Source organism: Triticum aestivum, chromosome 2B (genome assembly GCF_018294505.1).
Source record: "Triticum aestivum cultivar Chinese Spring chromosome 2B, IWGSC CS RefSeq v2.1, whole genome shotgun sequence".
Lineage (NCBI taxonomy): Eukaryota > Viridiplantae > Streptophyta > Magnoliopsida > Poales > Poaceae > Triticum > Triticum aestivum.
In genome coordinates this window covers 544,470,730-544,476,111 of record NC_057798.1, presented here as the reverse complement: position 1 = coordinate 544,476,111, position 5,382 = coordinate 544,470,730, and the positions used below count along the sequence as shown (strand labels likewise).

Sequence of the window (5,382 nt, the reverse complement as noted above, 5' to 3'; positions counted from 1 at the left end):
TGATAAAAAAAAATTGGTTGGTTATAACCAAAATAAATTATAGCCACGTGCCAACAAAAGAGAATATGACAGTTTGGCTCTAATTAAAACAACTATGGGCGTGAGCACTGATTATCCTAATGAAACAAGATTTACGCACTGTAATTAATAATCCACCCAGTTACGTCATCATAGAAGAGTGGTCGAAGCAACCATGCCCCAAAGGTCGTCGCACAACCATCAAATAAGGAGGCGGCTACAACCTCAACCTCAAAACAAAGGCGGGCCTGGAGGAAAAAAATGTATGAGTTGGTGGTTGCCGTCACGCCGACCAACCCCACCATAATCAAGATCTCGTGGGCCAAACATGATCCATCAGAAGGTGGCAGCTCCTCGCTCTTTAGCGGCACCACTACGGCGACCGTTTTATGGACATATCACATATCCCTCCCATTGCTTCTCGCAAAAAAATCTCTCCCATGGCATATGTGCTAGTCAAATAAAAGTGAAGTTATACTAATCGACTTGAAGTTTATGATCAAACATGATCCATGAGAAGACCGCGGCTCCTCGCCCTATCACCCCACCGCTATTGCGGCCATTTTATGGATACAACACATCTCTCCAGTTGCCCGTGGCATATGTGCTAGTCCAATATAGGTGAAGTTATACAAATCGACTTGGAGCTTATGGCCAAACATGACCCATGAGAAGAGCGCAGCTCCTCGCCACCTTACCGCTACAGCGACTGTTTTATGGACACATCGCTTATCTCTTCCATAGCTTCTCGCAAAAAAAAAACGACTGTTTTATGGACACATCGCTTATCTCTTCCGTAGCTTCTCGCAAAAAAAAAAAAATTCTCTCCCGTGGCATATGTGCTAGTCCAATATAAGTGAAGTTATAAAAATCGACTTGGAGCTTATACACAGCACAGGAATAACACATCAACTAGGGATGACGAGCTACGCATCAGCCTATAACAGTTCTATCAGTGTCCGCGCCTATGAAGAACTCCAACAAGAATTAACAGCAGTAGAATGGGCATAAACAATAAAAGCACATGTTCATTCCTATAACAATCGTAGAGCTTAACTGCAAAAAAGCACTATGATCTGTTTCAACCGCTATTGGGTGCTCAGAAATGATTTTAAGTTCTTTTTCCTAGAATGCAGCCTACAATATCAACAAAGGTAGACAAGCCACCAAAACATGAAAGCAAACAGGCAACTACTCATTTTGAAACAGTTCAATTTCAAAATGTCAAAACCGGTCTATTCAATTTTAATTATTTATACTAGGATCACCGGCTGCCTTGAAGCATATGCAACACAGGATTAACGCGTTAGCCTAGGGATGATGAGCTATAGGTGTCAGCCTACAACAGTATTATCACAGTATCAGTGCATATGAAGAACTCCAGCAAGAATTAACAGTCATGAAGTGGGCATAAGCAATAAAATCACATTTTGATCCATCCTACAAGCTTAACTCCAAGAACGTATTGATATTGTGCCAATGTGCTAGTTTTTTTTAACATTTTAAAATGTGCTAATGCGTCCGGTGCACCAGTAGCACCACAAGTACCGGCATTCTCATACAGAAAAGGCTGAACTTTCCTATGATGGCAGGTCTGCTCCCAATCACCAGCCAAATACAAATCCAAACAACTAAGCAACAAAACTAACCAGAGCCGAGCAGCTAGTCTTGACTGTTGACATGAAACAAAATAGGCTAAAGGCTGTTTGAGACGTAAAATATATAAGCTAGATTGGTAAAAGCTGTTGACACGAAACAAAACTACCCATCTTATTTCCACAGATATGAAAGAGAAAGAGAGGATAAAGGTATCAACACAAAAATATTGGGGTGAATTTGGTCCAAATATATAAGCTAGATTGGTAAAGGTATGTTTGACACAATTAAACTTGAACCCAACACATAGCTTGAAAAGCATGTCCGCTTCATGCAGTACACCAATTGGAAGGGAGCATAAATGAAATCGCGATCCATCTTTCCTAACCCTTTCTCCTTCATGGCACCATCCATTCCTGCAGCAAGTAAATTAGCATCAAAATGTGACCTCTGTTATATTTCGATATTTCATAGCCGATATAAAAAATAAATTAGAATGCAAAAATGTGCTCTTAAAGAGACATTTTATAGCTAGTTCTGATGTACAGAGAATATAATAATGATTACAGCAAAAATAGCAATGAAGCTAAACAGTAGAACCTTTTACAAACAGAATTTACATATTTAGCCCATAAGAGATATAAATCTATGATGTTATAATCAGATGGGCACTCAAATCTGTCAAGACTAAGAACAAATCTTGTTTGTAATAGATAAAAATTCTGAACCAGTGTAAGCAGCATAAATGGGTTTTTAATAACCAAAATCAAACGAGGAACCAAGATATATCAGCCGCATTTTCCACTGAAAGCTAGATGGCACAAAGCCAGAAGAACTCAGCAAAGCTTCTTCTATTTTCAAAACATCAAGTGTCATTTTTTTCAGATCCAGAGGCAAATGAAATTGTTTTCAATTTGCTGTTCCATAGTTCATTCATTCAGTTTGCCTTTTGCATCAAAATGATTTCTGGGTTCAACCATACCTCAGTTTCCGTTGCTGCATGTGGAGGCACATGATGCAACATTTCCTTTCTCCTCAGAAGCTGGATCAGAGTTTACAAGGCTGTCCCTGGAGATAGTAGAGTAAGAGATGGTATTACTGAGCTAACAAAGCCAAGACAGTATCACTCAATTTTACACTTATACTAGCATTAGTACCAAGCAAACAACAGCAGCACAACTCAAATGATTAGAAAGCAACACAAAAAACTTATCTCAAGAAAGCAACAGAAATGTTACTCAGATTATACCTGCAATGATTCTCAGCATCTTCTTCAAGTCTAGCAACAAAATCATACCGATAATCATCATGAGCAGAATGTTCAAGAGATCAGTCAAAATTTTGCCTTACAACTTCTAAGGCAAAGCGCTGGATCAATCTGTTCAGGTAGGATACGTTGGAGTCATAATACTTATCCCTCAGGTTCCGAGTCATCAAGCCAGCTTCAATTGTAATGCCCTTGACAAATCATGATTTTGTAATGAGTTACAACGAAGTTGAATAAGAAGTATAACACATTTTGGTTTGATTTTTTGCATACATACCAGCAGGGCAGCTTTTTTAACCAGAAGAGCAGCATCAGAACAAGCCTGAGAACCTTTCATGCAACTTAAGGCAAACATCCGTATCTGTGTGCTCTCGTGGGGTGATTCTTCAGGGTCCAGAAGACTGGGATGACAGCTCAGCCTCTCAACGATCAACTCGCTCTCCTTCGCAACACACTTTGGACCATTGCAATGTTTCATAAATGGCACAAAGATAGTAGTAAGCCCAAGGTATAAAATCCTAAATTTAAATACAGGGTATAAAATCCTAAATTTAAAGTGACGCACAGGTTTATTTAGTCAAATTAGATGCTTCACCGCTGTTGGAACGGATAAGTTCATAAGCGCAGTTTTGGATATTGTCACTCAGACTGATCTCATCATGGGGGACATGGGTGTGCTTGTACAGCCACTCAGACTTCAATCTAATTTCCTGATCCATACACTTCCAAGGAGAGAAATCATGGGTTAGTTTGCAGTTGGTGCAGATCAAGAATTCCAAATGATACATACTGCGAGCTAGCAACTAGATATATGGCCACATGTACATGCAAATCCGCTTGTTTTGATTTCGTGCAATCGGGGTAGGTTAGAGATGTTAATTACCAACTTGTAGGCATCGGGATCATGATAACGAGGAGCATTATGATCGCAGAACTTCTGGAGGTATGCACAATACGGACACCAGTCATCTAAAGCTTGAGGATATAGGCGATTATTTCCCCATGCTCTCTCAAAAAGACCTGAAACTGTATGATTAGAAAGATTGCGCACGCATCCCAGCAAAATAAAGCAAATAATTTGAGGGACTCACGGGGAAAGTGGATCATCAACAAGGGAGGAACGGATCTATCCCCTTCCTCCTCAATATCAATATCAATATCAAGGAATTGGTCACACCATGAGACCATCATCGCATAGAGACCCCTGAGGGCAGCGGCAGGCTCAATCATCACATCACAATCATCCTGATCTTGATCCGATTCAACTTCCATCACACCCTCCCCCTTCGAGGTCGGGATAGGAGGAGATCCCGACGACGCTCGCATTGCGGCGGGCTAGATCTGATGTATGGCTTAGGGTGTTACGACGAGGCGGAAAGAACCTACCTCCAGTTTCTCCGGCTTTATCTTTTTTGAGGTAGGGGGCGGAGGAGACGCCGGTGACGCTCGCACTGCGGCTGGCTGGATCTGCTCTAGGGGTTAGGGTTAGGGTTACGGCGGTAGTACGAGGCAGAAGGAACCGACCTCCCGTCTCTTCTCTTTTCAACCGGGTGAACGACCAGGACCCTCAAGCCCCCTCCACCGAGCGCGAGTTTCTGTCTGTTAGATCTTCGATCGAAACGATCGCATCCGTTTGTTCAGGTTTGAGCGAGTCCTGCGTGAAATACTTCTTTTTTACGGTTTCTGCGTCAAATGAGCAATGCTACACTCGTGAGCTGTTTCTTACTTAGTTGGGACAAATTGATTGGAAGAGAAAGGGATAAGGGTCCCACACCCCCTGGAGATTATATTTTCCTAAAGTCTGACTCGTGCAGCTGCGCTCGTCCGCTGGCGCGAGCGCACGGACTACAGCCGTCCGATGCGATGTGTCTGCGCGCGATTCGTCCCGACCAGGTGCCCGTTACGGATTGCGCGAAACGTGCGGCGAGTGGTGGGCCCGACCCCTTTATTCCAGGCGAAATCGCTCCCCCGCCCGCACCCCCGCTCGTCTTGTTCGAAACCGCCCGCACCCCCCACAGATTTCATTCGAACTCCTCTCCCTCTCCCTTTCCTCTCCTCTAGCAACGGCGCGGCGAGGCGGGGTGCTGCAGTGGTGGATCCGGCGTGGAGTCGCCGGTGCGGGAGGCTGTCCGCGAGCGCCGCGAGTCGCCGCGTGCAGGCGGAGGTAAACCGCTTTTCCTCCTCCCCTGCTCCCCTGTTTTTCTCGCTCTGCTCCCCTGTTTGCGCTCCATGGAGTTAGGGTTTCGGTGAGGGGGCGGGCACAAGGTTGTCCATGGCGTCCTCGGGCTCCGCGTCGTGAATGCTTTTGGAGGGTGTGGCGTTGCTATGGCGAGGGGAGGGGAGGGTGGGTTTGTGCTGGGGGTAGGCGGGATTGAGTCGTTGTAAGGGGATACACGCGACCAAATCCTAGTGACTGGCGCATAGGATTCGTTTATTCGATGTTGCTTGCTTCTCAAGACGCAATTGCTCATAATTTCAATGGAGTTGCTTAGATTTTTCCT

General features: G+C 44.1%; 1 long non-coding RNA gene across 1 annotated transcript; it reads right to left on the bottom strand.

The window, feature by feature from the left end:
* Nucleotides 1-1,763: 1,763 nt before the first annotated feature.
* Nucleotides 1,764-4,463, bottom strand: LOC123045934 (uncharacterized). Its single transcript, XR_006421771.1, has 7 exons — nt 3,973-4,463; nt 3,765-3,901; nt 3,447-3,603; nt 3,159-3,335; nt 2,864-3,072; nt 2,597-2,682; nt 1,764-2,030 (listed from the first exon to the last, which is right to left on the bottom strand). It is a non-coding gene; the product is annotated as an uncharacterized lncRNA (long non-coding RNA).
* Nucleotides 4,464-5,382: the final 919 nt, after the last annotated feature.